The sequence below is a fragment of the Protopterus annectens genome, chromosome 6.part1 (genome assembly GCF_019279795.1).
Source record: "Protopterus annectens isolate FY-2018-M chromosome 6.part1, PAN1.0, whole genome shotgun sequence".
Lineage (NCBI taxonomy): Eukaryota > Metazoa > Chordata > Ceratodontiformes > Protopteridae > Protopterus > Protopterus annectens.
This window is the reverse complement of record NC_056738.1, coordinates 284,131,818-284,150,036: the sequence shown is the minus strand read 5'-3', so window position 1 is coordinate 284,150,036 and position 18,219 is coordinate 284,131,818. Positions and strand designations below refer to the sequence as shown.

The window sequence follows — 18,219 nt, the reverse complement described above, 5'->3', positions numbered from 1 at the left end:
TGAGCACCTTGAGGTTCATTTGAGTTGATTTTGCTATGTCAGTAGGTTTGTCATTTTGACATTGCCTAAGAAAGGCACTATGAGTGTGTATAAAATTTTAGCCAGTATTTGAAAGCCTAGAGTGGAGAGGTGCAGCCCATCCTTGACAAAGCAATGTGATTTGTAAACCATGTCTTCCAAAGCTGACAAGTATTGGATGTTCTTCATCTCACATTGCTGCAGTCCTTACACTTGGGTAGTCCGCTGTCCTCGGTCGGCCCGAATATCAAAGTATAAGGCTGACGTCGGTCAAGGCGCATTTGACTGACATCAGGACGTCAGGGTACAAATGCGCATGACCGACGTCATATCCTCAGTCTTTTTTGCCACATGGTCCGATGCAGAAGCAGCATTGCAAGTGCCGGTTGGCGTTCTGAAATTTTTCGATTTCGGAGTTTCAGACCGAGTCAAAGTTGGCTAAGTACCCCGTTGGGGAATATTTTAGTTTTTTCTTGCCTCAGTGGTTTACCGGATGTCAGAAAAAGTGAATAACTGTATTTCTTGTGGGAAACAGATACCGCATAGAGATTATCATACTTTGTGTATTCCTTGTTTAGGGCCTGAGCACGACGTTGTTGGGTGTCGCTCTTGTGCTAGATTCAATAAGCGCACTATAAAGAGAAGGTTAGATTGTGCCAGGTTAGTCTTTGGGAAGCGGTGCAATTATAAAATGCCGTCGGATGCTCCGACGCCTGCTTCTTCGAAGCAGCGCAAGGACAAAGCAGCTAAGCCTAGGCTAGTAGAGCCGTCCGTGCGGACGCCAGTTCTTAGAGGTGTCGGTGGAGCGGTGGTTCCACCGGAGGTTTCTTTGGGATCCCAGGGAGAGACTTTGTTATTGCAGGATGTGGCCTCTCAGGAGGCAGGTCAGGCTGAAGGGGCTTCTCAGGTTACTGTACTCCCCTCCCTTCCTAGGGTGGTTAGGCCCTCTCCTTCTGTTTCCAAGGCTTCTCCCAGAGGCAGGCCAGGTTTAACTTCAGTTGGTGTCACCCCTAGTTCTTCAGGAACTGTGCCCAAGAAGCATATGCTTAAAATGGCAGAAGATTTGATTACTTTGTTTAGGCGTTCTTTGCCCCCTCCTGATAAGAGACCTAGGGTGGAACCTGAGCTAGGGAGTTTTGAGCAGGCTTCGGATGTTTCAGAGTCTTCGGCTGAAGACTTGCAGGAGTATTCTCCTTATTCTGATTCTGATGTGGATGATTCTACTCCTTCTGCTTCTCCTCCTGAGGATTTTTCTTTTTCAGAGACTCTTCATTCCATGAGGGAGCATTTTAAGTGGGAAGGTCAGGACTTCTCTGATTCCAGGAAAAGGCTTAGGGAATTTTTGTTTTTACCCCAGCATAGGCCTTTGGCTATACCTCCTGTTTTGGATGTGGTGGAAGATGTTTTTACAGAGGCTTCTCTTAATCCTGATTCTTTGCCTCCTGCTCCTGTTAAACCGGATAGGTATTACAGGGTGCCTGAAGCTCATAAGTATCTTTTTAGAGTCCTAGGGCAGACCCAGAAACTGTTAGTCAGGGGCCTAAAGGTGTTAAGGCTTCTGTTGTCAAGAATCCGGTTCCTACAGATAAAGAGGCCAGGGCTTTGGATAGATGGGGAAAGAAAGTTTATACTTCTTCCACTCTAGCTATGAGGGCTTTGAATTGCCAGTTTCACATGTTGAAATACCAAAACTATCTCCTTTCACAATTGAAGTCTAAGGTTGATGCTCTGGCGGAAGGTATTGATTGTAAAGAGTTACAAGATTTAGTACATGTTTCTGAACAGGTGGGTAAGCATTCTTTGCAATGTGGTTTTGATGCTGTACAGGCCTCGTCTAGGGTGGCTGCTACTGGGTCAGTTCTTTGCAGGCACGCCTGGCTGAGGGATCAGAATTTATCTGACCATGTTAAGACAAGGATTTTAGATGCTCCTTTGCAATCTGATGTGTTGTTTGGTTCTCCTGTTGAGGCAGTTTTAAAGAAAATGGAAGACAAGGCTAAGTCTATGCAGACTGTTAAAGTTTAGTAGAAATTGGCCTACCAAGGGGTGGACGTATCCTTCTTATGATTCCCAGTCTAGGGGTAGGTCTAGACGTGGTAGGGGCAGAGCTCAGGGCTCTTTCAGGCCTAGAACAGGGAGTTCACCTGCACAGTCTTCAGGTGAGGGCAGGGGTCAGTCCTTTCGTAAACAGGCCCAATGACCTACCTTTTCAGCTGCCAGAGCCTTCTCGTCTGGCAGCACCTTTGGGAGGAAGGTTGGCACTTTTCAAGGAAAATTGGAGTTTAATTACCCAAGACAGATGGGTACTGGATATCATACACCACGGTTACAGGTTTTATTTCCATACCTTGCCTCCTTTCAAGGGCATGCCAGACGTTCCTCCTCAGCAAAGAATAGAGGCTCACAAACAAATTTCTCTGTTACTTCAAATAGGGGCCATACAGCCGGTCCCTATGCCAGAAGTGGGCCTAGGATTTTATTCTCGCCTGTTCCTAGTGCCAAAGAAAGGGAACATGTGGAGACCAATTTTGGATTTATCTACCCTCAACACTTATCTGGACATTCCCAAGTTCAAAATGTTGACGTTACAACAGCTTTTACCTCTGCTGGGCAAAGACCATTGGATGGTAACTTTGGATCTCAAGGAGGCTTACCTTCATGTTCCTATCAGACTGAGTTGCAGGAAGTATCTGCGTTTCGGGCTGGGACTTCTCATTATCAGTTCTCTGCATTGCCCTTTGGCTTATCTACTGCGCCCAGGGTGTTCACGAAAGTTCTGGCTCCAGTGATAGCTTTCCTCAGGCTAAAAGGAATACAGATCTATCCTTATTTGGACGATTGCCTGATTCTGGCTCAAGGAAGGGATGAGCTTCTTCATCATTTGGAATATGTGATAGCAGTGCTAAGATGCCTGGGGTATTCTGTGAACGAAATAAAGTCCAGTCTAGTACCCTCTCAGGACATGTGCTTTCTGGGTGTGAGACTGAATACAGCATCCCAGATGGCCTTTTTGACCCCGGACAAACAAAAGAATCTTTCCCTTTACTTTCATCAATTGTCTCATCAGTCCAGGCTGACTGCAAGGACAGTCCTTCAAGCCTTGGGGTTCATGGCATCTTGTATTCTGGTGCTTCCCAATGCCAAACTGCATATGAGGAAGTTACAATGGTATCTCAAAAATGTATGGACACAGCACTGCCAGGATCTGGACACTGTCATTCAAATAATACCTTGCATACAGAAGGAATTGTTGTGGTGGGCTCAGGAATGTCACCTAAACAAGGGACTCTCTGTGACCCAGCCAGAGGCGAGTCAGATTCTAACGACAGATGCCTCAGACAAAGCTTGGGAGCTCATCTGAATGGAAAGTGGATACAAGACAAGTGGCCTGCCAGACTACAACATCTACATATCAACTTGAAGGAGATGTTAGCAGTCCAGTTTGCATTAATAGCTTTCAAGGATTTACTTCTTCCAGGACAGGTGTTGATTCTAACAGACAACACAACTGTCATGTGGTACATCAACAAGCAAGGGGGAACACATTCTTATCCTCTATGCAGGCAAGCAATGATTTTGTGGGAGACTGCTCTCAGTTTACAGCTAAATCTTCAGGCAAGGTTTCTGCCAGGAGCACAGAACTCCTTAGCAGATGTGTTGAGCAGACAATCATGGATCCCCACAGTGGAAATTGGATCCTCATGTATTTCAGAAATTGACAGTGTCATGGGGAACTCCAGACATAGATCTGTTCGCTTCTCCACTAAACCACCAGCTGCCAAAGTTTTGCACGAAAAGGTTTCATCCCACAGCTTGGAAAGTGGATGCTCTTTCTTTCACTTGGAGCAATCTTCATGTGTATGCCTTTCCACCACTGCCTCTCCTCCCAAAGGTACTACTAAAGGCCAGACAGGACAAGCCAAGGATGATTTTGATAGCTCCAGATTGGCCTCGACAGCATTGGTACCCATTACTGAGAAGCCTGGTACGGGAACCTCCATGGCCTTTACCTTCGATTCCACACCTGTTGTCTCAGGAGGACAGTCATTTGCTCAATGTCAAGCTTCACTCTCTTCACCTAACAGCCTGGCATATTCTGTTTTGAACCATAGTGGGTCTCCACTTCCACAGCAAGTTTTGAATGTTATTTTGGAAGCTAGAAGGCCTAGTACAAGGAAAGTGTACGCAGATAAATGGAAGAGATTTTTATTTTGGAGTGCAGCAAAGGATTTTGATGTTTCTGAGCCTAATTTAAGTGCGGCTCTTCAATATCTTACTGAATTACTGGACAAAGGTTTGTCCTTCTCTTCTATTAAGGTTCATGCTGCAGCAATTTCGCTCACTATGATTGTGACCCACCATTGTTTTCTCATCCTTTGTTCAAGCAATTTCTTAGAGGGCAAAGAATATAAGACCCCACGAGAGCTCCTACTCCTGCTTGGGATCTCAATTTTGTGTTGGAGAAACTCACTCTACAACCTTTTGAGCCTGCAGCTACTACCGAGTTGAAATATTTATCATGGAAGACTGCTTTTTTGTTGGCCATTACCTCTGCGAGAAGGGTTTCTGAGTTGCAGGCCCTTATGGCGGTTGAGCCTTTCTTAATTTTCCATAAGGATAGGGTATCTTTACGTACTAATCCTTCCTTTATGCCTAAAGTGGTTTCTAGTGTGGCTTTAAACCAAACTATTCATTTGCCTACTTTTTATGCAAATCTCCAAAATAAAGGGGAAAAGATTTTGCACACTTTAGATGTACACAGGCAGTTGCGATATTATTTGGACAGAACTAAAGGGTTCAGGCAGTCTCAGCAGTTATTTGTTTCTTTTGCTTTGAGTTCTCAGGGCAAGCCTGTGTCAAAACAAACTATTTCTAAGTGGATTGGGTTTTGCATTGCTTTCTGTTATTCCCATCATGGCAAGGAGATTCCAGCTGGGATTAGGCCTCATTCCACTAGGGCTACTGCCACTTCAACAGCTTTTTGAGGGGGTGGCAACTAAGGATATTTTGGAGGCAGCTACTTGGAGTTCAGTGCATACTTTCTCTAGGCATTATCACCTACCACTTTATTCTAAATCTAGGGCTGGTTTTGCCACTGCTGTTTTGCAGGGCATTTTGGCAGCTCCTGCTTCCTTATAGTTTGGCCATCCTCCCTTACCTCTGCTTTGGGATTCTACCCAAGTGTAAGGACTGCAGCAATGTGAGATGAAGAACATAGTACAGTTTTGTACCTACCATAAATGTAGATGTTCAAGATCCACATTGCTGCAGTCCAATCCTCCCTCCTTCCCCTCTGTAGTTAGAGGCGGTTGTGTGGGTTGGGTTGTAAATATTGTGTATATTGTATATATTGTACATATTGTTAGTGCAAGGGTGGTTGGTTGGGTGTTTGCTGTCTTTTGGTTTTGACCTTTCTTTTTAGGGTCTTCTGACATCTGGGGCAAGAAAAGACTGAGGATATGACATCGGTCATGCGCATTTGTACCCTGACGTCCTGATGTCAGTCAAATGCGCCTTGACCGATGTCAGCCTTATACTTTGATATTCGGGCCGACCGAGGACAGCGGACTACCCAAGTGTAAGGACTGCAGCAATGTGGATCTTCGAACATCTACATTTATGGTAGGTACAAAACTGTACTTTTCCTTTCGAATGACACCAGAAAAACAGCCAGTTGTTGAAATCAGTCAATTTTTTGCTCATATCATGGCATCATCCTCAGTGATATTAATATTGCTGATCAATGGTAGGCTTATACCAGCTTGAAACACATAGTCTGAATGCTCCATGATGTCTCTCTTCATATAATCCAGTAAGGTATATCTCAGGTCATTTACATCTACATGGACTATGACAGAATCATACAAGTACCTCATTGGGCCAGTAATATAGTACAATGTGGTGTAATGGCTTGATTGTGTGTAAGCAGGTTTAGTAACTCGTCTCAATGTTTTAGTATCTGTATGTTTATGTTTTAGAAAGGAGTTTGCTAGCACTATAATTTAAATGAGCATTTTTTTTTTTTGGTCCACAACATTTGTAAGGTTTTTGTTTTGTTCTCAATTTTAGGGTGATGAAGTACAGGCTAAAATTAAAGGAATATGGCTAACAAAGTTTGCTGTTGACTGCAAACTGGGTGTGGTCATTGAAACCCCTAGCGATGTCAACATCCTGCAAGAAGGTCTTACACAGACTAATGACTGGTGCCAAAGTCATGTTCTTAAACTTAATGGAAAAAATACATTATCATCCCCTTCAGCAAGGGTGATGTTCCTGCAAACTACCATATCAATAGCAATACCCTAAGCATACAGTCAGCAGTGAGAGATTTGGGCATGCAGTCAACAGCAACATTAACTTTGATCACCATGTCTCCACAATGGTAAGAGGGGCATTTTATATTGTTGCTCATCTCATATGTAAGGGTACTGCCTCCAGAAAAATAGAGGTTGTAAGCCTACTCTACTCTTTCTTCATTGGGTCAGTAATAGAGTACAATGCTCTCTTTGGTATGATCCTTTTCAAACACCTGCAGCAACTGAAGAGATGACAGAGGTTCCTTACAAAGAAAATTCAAAATTCTTCAAGACTGAAATCATTGTCACTTTACTCTGTGTCATACAGACTGCTCATAGGCGACCTGTGCCTTGCATATAGAGCAATCTTTGCCCCAGCTTTAATGGAAATGCTGCACATTCACAAGTCAAATGGCACACTCACTCACTCACTCACTCAAAGAACCTTAACCTGGTATGTGACATCAACAGAACTTGCTGGAGAGACAGATTTGTCTCACATAGGTTGCCCCACCTTTAGAACAGGCTTCCTATTCATGTTAAACAAAACCCCTCATTGGCTCTATTTAAGCATAATTTGGACAACTAGATGGGTAAATGGAAATTCACCCTGGGAGTTCCAGCCGTGTTCTTCTTGGACAGGGGAATAGGTGCTGATTTTAGTGTCTTCTTGAACCAGACACCTTTGGGAACAAGGGTTGAACTTGGCTAGGCTTGTAAGTGTCCTAGGGCTGTTAGTCTAGTAACTTCCTATGATCCTATGAACACCAGTCTGGGTAGCCTCACAGGGCACCAAATGATTTAGCCACAGCTCTCATGATGTCCTCTTAGCGTCAAGTGGCTGTGATTTCAACATACATGGAGTGATTCATTTCTGAGTATGAAGTGGGTAGGAAGAAAATCAGCATGTTCAAATCAGTAGCCATGTTTTTTCTCCCAAAAAAGAATGGATTGCTCTCTAAGGAAAAGGTGATTAGGTGAATCAGACACCTCAGGTGGATGAGGGTTAAGGATCTTGTGGTCATGTTCTTGAGTGAATATAGAAGGGACTGGTGAATTCTCCAGATGATAGGTAAAGCAGGAATAGTACTTCATGTACTGTTCTTGTCTTTGGTTTTGAAACAGGAACCAGGGATTGCATTGCAGGAGAAAGCTCCACATTTCTGTCTCCATTCTCACATATGGTTATGCGTTTTGGGTAATGACTGAAAAAATGAGATCAGATGTATACGTGTCAGAAATTATGTTCTTCTCAGAATTGTTGGGGTCAGTCTCTATGACAGAGTCAGAAGTGTGGCAAGCTTTGTTTGTTCCTTCCTGCCGAGAGTACTCAGTTGTGGTAGGGTGGACACAATATGAGAATGTCTTTGGGCAAGTCCAGTAGGAGGTATAACAAGCACAATACACAATGAAAGGACAACTGGAAAAGCCCTGGATGGGCTGGAGGAATGGTGTCTCTAAATTTGCTGTACCGTAAGGGCAGCTGCTGCAGACGTGCAGTGAATGAGCAGTTTCATTCGACACTTTATTGACAAACCACTTTCAAGAGAATGCAGAGGGCAATCTGGGGTGCAGACCACACAGTAGTGATCTATAACATAATAATGGGACACCACAGAATGAGTCTGAGACTTTGTGTGGGAAGGGGATACGTTCTCTAATATCCTCAGCTTCCTAACAATGAGACACTCATCAGGCGAAGTAGCTAAGAAATGAAATAAAGGCTAGATTATTTATGAAGGTCTGAATAAGTGGTGTTTGTGACCAAGAAAGTGCTAACCATATTCGCTGTTTTACCAGTTATTCTACTATTAAACCTGTTTTTGGATATTTCATCAGCAGTCTGACTTTTTGTTGCTGTGGTTGTCATCCTGGATGGTGCTGTGTATACAATTTTACTTACTTGTTGTTCCAGTGTTTCATTTACACAAGCAGCCATTTGGATTTTGTGTGTTTATAAAGGCTAGATTATGTTTAGTATCATAATGAAATCATGAGTTGTATACATTACTTTAATATTTATCCTCACTCTGTTTAAATATGTTCACCCTGAAAAATGTATTTAAATGCTAATTGTATCGCCTTTGTATGTATCTATTGACAATAGTTTAGTTTGGAGAAATAATTTAACATTAATAATAACTATACTGCAACAAAAGTTTCAGGCATTATACCAGACCTATTAAAGAAGCTTGACAAACTTTAAGTTAAAATAACAAACCTGGCAGTCATAATACATTGAAAACATTATGAAAGGTTGCAGACACGCAGTTCATACAAATGTGATGGGCAATCAGACAGAGAAAGAGAGAAAGAAGCTGAGAAATGAGATATGTAGTATTATAGTTGCATAGAATGGTTACAAGTAAAGAATAAAAAATACTTGTGTAAAAATAAAAATAATGACCACTTGAAGAACTGTTTCTTCCCCCAAATTTTTGTTTAGAGGTGTATTTCCTTACAAAAGTGCATGAACAGTAGTTCATGCACAACTGTAATTCTATTCGAGAAAGCTGAGATAGTAATGCATTTCTTAAAATAGAATAAAATAAGTAAGCTGTTTTTTTCTTTTCTTTTTAACTTATGGTTGTATGATTTTGTAAGATAAGCAGACTTGCTGTACTCTAAGGACAGTCACTGCATATGTGCAGTGAATGAGCAATTTCACTCAGCATTTTATTGACAAACCACTTTCAAGAGAGTGCCCAGGGCAATCTGGGGTGCGGACCACAAAGTAATGATTTGCAACATAAATACAACCACTTGGGATTCCTGAGCAAATTCACCTGTATAGCTTGTTTAGATTTGAATGAGCCTTGCTGTGAAGCTCAACGTACACACAGCTGAGGAAGATTGATGAGGCAAACAAGTATGCGTTGCTCAGCAGCGAGGCCATTGTGTGTCAACTGTATCGTCAACACAGTAATGTGAGGCGTATTTAGCCCTAGTGACACTGCTCTGGAAGCACTAAGAATGTGTGTGTGTGTGTGTGTGTGTGTGTGTGTGTGTGTGTGTGTGTATGTGTGTCTGTATATATATATATATATATATATATATATATATATACACACACATATATGTATATATAATATGTGTGTCTGCCTGTTTGCGTGTGTGTGTGTGTGTGTGTGTGTGTGTGTGTGTGTGTGTGTGTGTGTGTGTGTGTGTGTGTGTTTGTTTGTTTTATAATCTGTGCATGCATACATGAAGCTTTTATTCTTTTGTCTTTGATTTCATAATATTTGCATGTATCTGACTGAGTATAATATTTAGTAAAGGTTATGCTTCAGTTTATGCTTTCTGTTGTGACATGAAATGTACTGATGTTCTTCGTCTTCCCTTGCTGCAGTCCTGACAATTGGGTATAGTCCGCGTCCCAGTCGGCCCGAATACCAGAGTATAAGGCTGACGCCGGTCATGGCGCCTTAGACTGACGTCAGTACGTCAGGGTACTAATGCGCATGACCGACGTCATTTCCTCAGTCTTTTTTGCCGCATGGTCCGATGCAGAAGCAATTTTGCGAGTGCAGGTTGGCGTTCTGAGATTTTCCGAAACCGGAGTTTCAGACCGAATACAGAGTTGGCTAAGTACCCCGTTGGGGAACATTTTGGTTTTTTCTTGCCTCAGTATTTAACCGGATGTCAGAAAAAGTGAATAACTGTATTTCTTGTGGGAAGCAGATACCGCATAGGGATTATCATACATTGTGTATACCTTGTTTAGGGCCTGAGCACGACGTTGTTGGTTGCCGCTCTTGTGCTAGATTTAACAAGCGCACTATTAAGAGGAGGCTTGATTGTGCTAGGTTAGTGTTTGGGAAACGTTGTAATTATACTATGCCGTCGGATGCTCCGACGCCTGCTTCATCTAAGAAGCGCAAGGACAAAACAGTGAAGTCTAGGGGTGAGGAACCGGCAGTCCCGGACGCCGGTCCTTTAGAAGGCTCAGGGGAGCCAGAGGTTTTGCCAGGAGTCTCTATGGAGTCTCAGGCAGATACTTTACTGTTACAGGATGTGCCCTCTCAGGAGGTAGGCCAGGCTGAGGGGGCTTCTCAGGTAACTGTTCTTCCCTCTCTTCCCAAGGTAGTTAGGGCCTCTCCTTCTGTTGCCAAAGCTTCTTTTAGAGGAAGGCCAAGTTCAGCTTCTGTAGGGGCTTCTCCTAGCATTTCGGGCTCTGTGCCTAAGAAACATATGCTTAAAATGGCAGAAGATTTGATTACTCTGATTAGAGGTTCTATGCCCCACCTGATAAGAGGCCTAGGGTGGAACAGGAGTTTGATAGTTTTGAACAGTGTTCACAGGCTTCAGAGTCTTCTGTGGAAGACTTGCAAGAGTTTCCTACTTATTCTGATTCTGATGTGGATGATTCCACTCCTTCAGCTTCTCCTCCTGAGGATTTTTCATTTTCAGAGACTCTTCACTCCATGAGGGAGCACTTTAAATGGGAAGGCCAAGATTACTCTGACTCCAGAAAAGGCTTAGGGAATTCTTGTTTTGCCCCAGCATAGGCCCTTAGCTATTCCTCCTGTGTTGAATGTGGTGGAGGATGTTTTTGCAGAGGCTTCTCTGAACCCTGATTCCTTGCCTCCTGCTCCTGTTAAGCCTGATAGGTATTATAGGGTGCCCGAAGCTCATAAGTATTTGTTTAAGAGTCCCAGGGCGGACCCAGAAACTGTTTCTCAGGGGCCTAAAGGTGTTAAAGCTTCTGTGGTTAAAAATCCTGTACCCTCTGATAAAGAGGCAAGGGCTTTGGATAGGTGGGGTAAGAAAGTATATACTTCTTCCACTCTAGCCATGAGGGCGTTGAATTGTCAATTTCATATGCTGAAATATCAGAATTATCTCCTTTCACAATTGAAATCTAAGGTGGATGCTTTGGCGGAAGGTATTGAGTGTAAAGAATTGCTGGATTTGGTTCATGTGTCTGAACAAGTGGGTAAGCATTCTTTGCAGTGTGGTTTTGATGCTGTTCAGGCCTCCTCGAGGGTGGCTGCTACTAGTTCTGTTCTTCGCAGACATGCATGGTTGAAGGATCAGAATTTAGCTGAGCATGTTAAGACCAGGATTTTGGATGCTCCTTTACAGTCTGATGTGTTGTTTGGACCGCCTGTGGAAGCAGTTTTAAAGAAAATGGAGGACAAAGCTAAGTCTATGCAGACTGTTAAAGATTTTGCAGGTGCAGCCTCCAAGTTTAGTAGAAATTGGCCTGCTAAGGGGTGGACATATCCTGCTTATGGTTCCCAGTCTAGGGGTAGGTCTAGACGTGGTAGGGGCAGGGCTCAAGGTTCGTTTAGGCCTAGATCAGACAGTTCACCTGCTCAGACTTCTGGTGAGGGCAGGGGTCAGTCCTTTCGTAAGCAGAACCAATGACCTGCCTTTTCAGCTGCCAGTGGACTCTCGTCTGGCAGCTCCTTTGGGAGGAAGATTGTCTCTTTTCAAAGAAAATTGGGATTTAATCACTCAAGACAGATGGGTGCTGGATATCATTCATCACGGGTACAGATTTTATTTCCACACAATGCCCCTTTCAAAGGCATGCCAGATGTTCCTCCTCCACAAAGAAAAGAGGCTCACAAGCAAGTTTCTCAGTTACTCCAGATAGGGGCTATTCAGCCAGTCCCTGTGTCAGAAAGGGGCTTGGATTTTATTCTCGCCTGTTCCTAGTACCAAAGAAGGGGAACACGTGGAGACCAATTTTGGATTTATCTATCCTCAACACTTATCTGGACATTCCCAAGTTCAAGATGTTGACGTTACAGCAACTGTTACCTCTGCTGGGCAAGGATCACTGGATGGTAACTTTGGATCTCAAGGAAGCTTACCTTCATGTGCCCATAAGGCTAAGTTGCAGAAAGTATCTGCGGTTTCGAACTGGAGATTTTCATTATCAGTTCTCTGCATTGCCCTTTGGCTTATCTACTGCGCCAGAGTATTCACAAAGGTTCTGGCTCCAGTGATAGCTTACTTCAGGCTTCAAGGCATTCAAATTTATCCTTACTTGGACGACTGCCTGATTCTGGCTCAAGAAAAGGAACACCTTCTACAGCATCTGGAATATGTCATAGCAGTGCTAAGATGCCTAGGGTATTCTGTGAACGAAATAAAGTCCAGTCTAGTACCCTCTCAAGACATGTGCTTTCTGGGTGTGAGACTGAATACAGCAGCCCAGATGGCCTTTTTAACCCCGGACAAACAAAAGAGTCTGTCACTTTACTTCCATCAACTATCTCATCAGTCCGTGCTGACTGCAAGGACAGTCCTTCAAGCATTAGGGTTCATGGCATCTTGTATTCTGGTGCTTCCCAATGCCAAACTGCATATGAGGAAGCTGCAATGGTATCTCAAAATGTATGGACACAGCACTGCCAAGATTTGGACACTGTCATTCAAATAATACCTTGCCTTCAAAAGGAATTCTTGTGGTGGGCTCAGGAATGTCACCTAAACAAGGGACTCTCTGTGACCCGGCCAGAGGCGAGTCAGATTTTAACGACAGATGCCTCGGACACTGCTTGGGGAGCTCATCTAAATGGAAAGTGGATACAAGACAAGTGGCCTGCCAGACTACAGCATCTACATATCAACATGAAGGAGATGTTAGCAGTCCAGTTTGCATTGATGGCGTTCAAGGAGTTACTTCTTCCAGGGCAGGTGTTGATTCTGACAGACAACACAACTGTCATGTGGTACATCAACAAGCAAGGGGGAACACATTCTTATCCTCTATGCAGGCAAGCAATGATTTTATGGGAGACTGCGTTAAGCCTGCAACTGACTCTTCAGGCAAGGTTTCTGCCAGGAGCACAGAACTCCCTAGCAGATGTATTAAGCAGACAAATCATGGATCCCCACGAGTGGAAACTGGATCTTCATGTATTTCAGAAATTGACAGTGTCATGGGGAACTCCAGACATAGATCTGTTCGCTTCTCCACTAAACCACCAGCTGCCAAAGTATTGCACAAAGGGGTTTCATCACACAGCTTGGAAAGTGGATGCTCTGTCTTTCAGTTGGAAAAACCTTCATGTCTATGCCTTTCCACCTCTACCTCTTCTTCCAAAGGTATTACTAAAGGTCAGACAGGACAGGCCAAGGATGATTTTGATAGCTCCAGATTGGCCTCGGCAACACTGGTACCCACTTCTAAGGAGTCTTGTAAAGAAGCCTCCATGGCCTTTACCTCTGATTCCTCATCTGTTATCTCAGAAGGACGGTCATCTGCTCAATGTCAAGCTTCAATCTCTTCATCTCACAGCTTGGCATATTCTGTGTTGAAGCATGGTAGGTCTCAGCTTCCTCAACAAGTTTTAAATGTGATTATGGAAGCTAGAAGGCCTAGTACTAGGAGAGTGTACGCAGAAAAATGGAAGAGATTTTTATTTTGGAGTACAGCAAAGAATTTGGAGATTTCAGAGCCTAATTTGAGTGTGGCTCTTCAATATCTTACTGAATTATTGGACAAAGGTTTGTCTTTCTCTTCCATAAAGATTCATGCTGCAGCAATTTCAGCTCACTATGATTGTGACCCACCTTTGTTTTCGCATCCTTTGTTCAAGCAGTTTCTTAGAGGGCAAAGAATATAAGACCCCACGTAGAGCTCCTACTCCTGCTTGGGATCTCAATTTTGTGTTGGAAAAACTTACTCTACAACCTTTTGAGCCTGCAGCTACTGCTGAATTGAAATATTTGTCATGGAAGACTGCTTTTCTGTTGGCTATTACTTCTGCAAGAAGGGTGTCTGAGTTGCAGGCCCTTATGGCAGTAGAGCCCTATTTGATTTTCCATAAGGACAGGGTATCATTACGTACTAATCCTTCCTTTATGCCTAAGGTGGTTTCTAGTGTGGCTTTAAACCAAACTATTCATTTGCCTACGTTTTTTGCAGATCCTCAAAATAAAGGGGAAAAGATTTTGCACACTTTAGATGTACACAGGCAATTGCGCTATTATTTGAGCAGGACTAAAGATTTTAGGCAGTCTCAGCAGTTACTTGTTTCTTTTGCTTTAAGTTCACAGGGCAAGCCTGTGTCAAAACAAACTATTTCTAGGTGGATTGGCTTTTGCATTGCATTTTGTTATTCCCATCATGGCAAAGAGGTTCCAGCTGGGATTAGGCCTCATTCCACTAGGGCTACTGCCACTTCAACAGCATTTCTAACGGGCGTGGCAACTAAGCATATTCTGGAAGCAGCTACTTGGAGTTCAGTGCATACTTTCTCTAGGCATTATCACCTGCCTATATACTCTAAGACTAGAGCTGGTTTTGCCACAGCTGTTTTACAAGGCATGTTGTCAGCTCCTGCTACTTTATAATTTGCCAGCCTCCCTTACCTCTGCTTTGGGATTCTACCCAATTGTCAGGACTGCAGCAAGGGAAGACGAAGAACATAGTACAGTTTTGTACCTACCATAAATGTAGATGTTCGAGGATTCCCATGCTGCAGTCCAATTTACCCTCGCTCCTTCCCCTCTGTGTTTCAGGGTGGTTGTGTAGGTGAGTTTACATGCTTATATTTTTGTATATATTACTGTATATATTGTACATGTTTTTTGGTGCAGGTTGTTTTTGGGACTTGTCTTTTTGGGTCTTCTGACATCTGGGGCAAGAAAAGACTGAGGAAATGACGCCGGTCATGCGCATTAGTACCCTGACGTACTGACGTCAGTCTAAGGCGCCATGACCGACGTCAGCCTTATACTCTGGTATTCGGGCCGACTGGGACGCGGACTATACCCAATTGTCAGGACTGCAGCAAGGGAATCCTCGAACATCTACATTTATGGTAGGTACAAAACTGTACTTTAAAAATAAAACCCAGATATTTTTCATTACCTCTTCCTAAAAACAAATCTGTCATAAATACTTTGCAGATGTGCTGGTCTCGGCATCTAAGTGCAAACCCTCACATTTTGCCATTCCTGAATACTTCATTCAGGTAATAGTGCCATTTTTAAAGCAGAGTGAGCATTGTTCAGAGGAGTTTTCAGAAACAGTCAGTAAAGCAATTAAGAATGCATCAGTTAAGTTGGATTAAAAAATTTACATTTGATCAACCACTGAATGATGACAACTTTTAAATATATCATGTAGCAAAATCATTATACTTCCTCTTATAGTAACATTCAGACATTTACATTGTAGTATATCAGGAAATTATTTTCAATATTACATTTTGTATTTTGTCACTAATGTTAATGTTTTCCATTTTACCACACCAGTTTATGTAATGTTTGAATAACTAGTAGCATTTTACTCTTTTATCTGGACCTCTTCGAATCTATCAAGATTCAACCCTTTACCCTGATCCTGGGTGACTTTAACTACCCAGACATAGACTGGAAGAACTACTCATGCCAGAAGACAAATGCCCAGAGATTCCTTGATTTTGTCAATACAAATGCTTTGGTACAGCTAGTTGATACCCCTGCAAGAGGTGGTAATATCTTGGACTTGGTATCAACCTACATGAGTAACCACTGCTACATCCCCGCAGTATCATCCTCCCTAGTAAGATCCGACCATAAAGTGGTCACTTTCAAAGTCATCATCTCTCACAACCCCCCCTCTAGCTAGGGTCAAACAAAAAAAAACTTTTCCAAAGCTGATTACAGCCTTCTGAGCGATGGTATAAACAGCTTCACAGCCTCCTCCCCTTGTTTAGGAACTAGCACCACTATCCAAACCTATGCCAAAGCACTATATGAACATTGATATAGATGCATGGAATCAGGAATACCTGACAGGACTAAATCATCCTCCGCAAGGAAGAGTAAACCTGTCTGGTGCAAACTTCAAGTCCAAATTGGCCACATCTGCTAGAGACAATCATAAGGCCTTCTTCACATATGTCCAGGACACCACATATACAAATGTCTTAGATATAGCAAACTTGCTGGCTGACAGATCCAGCAAAATTTTTTCCCCTCTGTCCCTCCCATCAGTAAATCAGGACATTCCCAGTACCTGCCCTTTCCCCCTCATATCTAGGGATCAGGTCATCACTGCTCTCTCAAAGGCAAATAAATGCAGCCTCCATGGGACCTGATAACATCCCAGGCTGCATCCTACATGGACTCAGGCAGGAACTTACAGCACTAGTAGGCTCCCTAGTCAACCAAAGCCTGAGTACTGGCTTTGTCCCAGGTGAGTAGAGGACAGCTACTGTCATCCTTTTAAACAAAGGTGGAGTGTCCTCCAATCCAGGAAATTATAGACCCATCAACCTAACTAGCCTTATCTGCAAGGCCATGGAAAGGATTATCATGGATCTTATTAACAAAGACATTGGCAACCTCCAAACACTCAATCCCACACAGTTTGGTTTCATCAAGGTGAGCTCATGTCTGTTACATTTGGATGACTTTTGTGAGACAGTCACCAAAGCCATGGACAAGGGTAAGACGGTGCACACCACCTACCATGACCTGGCCAAAGCCTTCGACACTATACCCCACTCAGGCATAATAGATAAACTTTCTCACCTAGGCATCAATCCACATGTTACCAGATGGGTAGCTAACTGGCTCACTGATAGATGCCACCTAGTCAAAATAGGGAACCCACCTCAAGCAGTATAACCATATCGAGTAGAGTACCCCCAGAATTCAGTCTTGGGGCCTCTGTTATTTGGGATATACTTTTCTGAGGTGCAAGTCAAAACCAGTGGGCTATGGCTGACCATGTTTGCAGATGACTGCAAGCTGGGCATTGTCATCAGTTTGCAGGTCTCATCCACACAAATGACTGGTAGTAGAAACATGGCCTCAAGCTGAATACCAAAAAAATACATCATCACCCCCTTTGGGGAGAGTGATATACCCACAAAGTATCACAATAATAACAATGTCCTAAGCATGCGATCATTCTTGAGAGATTTGGACACCCAGATTGATAGCAACCTGACTTTTGACCACCATGTTGCTTCCATTGTATGGAAAGCTTTCTACATGGCCCACCTCATAAGTAAGGGCAAGGAGGTCATAACATCCTTGTATTCTTCTTTTATAAGGCCCGTTATTGAGTACAACACCCCATTTGGCATGTACCTCGGAAAGCACATGCAGCAACTAGAGAGACCACAGAGGTTCCTCACCAGGAGAATCCAGGGATTCAAAAATCTACCATATACAGATAGGCTAAAAGCCCTATGCCTGTACTCAGTTTCATGCAGACTCCTCAGAGGTGACCTTTGTCTGGCATGCAAAGCAATCTCGGACCCCGCCTTGATGGGACTGCTGTATATCCGCAAGTCAAGCTCCACTCGAGCAACCCGCATGGGCGGCCGCAGCCTGGTCTGTGACATCAGTAGGACTTCCCCTGTCTGTGGAATAGACACCCTCTCCATATTAAGCAGAGTGCCTCTTTACCCCTTTTTAAGTGCAACCTGAATAACTGTATGGGAAATAGAAAATACATCCCTGGGATTCCACCCGTGTCCCTGCTGGACAGGGGCATCAAGTGCTGATTTGCCTAAATGTGAGTTAAACTCTTGGCTAGACTTATAAGGGCCTCAGGGCCAATAGCCTAGTAACCTCCTATGATCCTATGATCCTATGAACTATAAATCATTTGCTTAGCTATCTTCTATATCCTGCACTGAAAGTATATTCCAAGATTTTCTGTATCACTGCTATTATATATACTCTGTATAACTTACTGGACTTTTCTTTCTGAATGACTTAAAGATAATATTCGTAGAGACTGTATGCAGAGTTATTTTAGATTTGTATTGTATGAAATTTATCCATTAATAGTTCTACTAACACCCACTGAGCTTTGTATGCTAGCATGAAATATAAACTATGTGACTCATTAGAAAAAAAATAACGAACTGACTGCCTTTCTATTTCTGACTTTTTTAAAGCTGACTAAGTATGAATTAATGGGAATATTATTATCCAAATC

At 43.1% G+C, this 18,219-nt stretch overlaps 1 protein-coding gene across 2 annotated transcripts in view; it reads left to right on the top strand.

The window, feature by feature from the left end:
- ERBB4 (erb-b2 receptor tyrosine kinase 4) overlaps positions 1-18,219 on the top strand; it is a 4,056,904-nt gene that overhangs the window by 515,300 nt on the left and 3,523,385 nt on the right. The gene's annotated exons all lie outside the window — the stretch shown is intronic.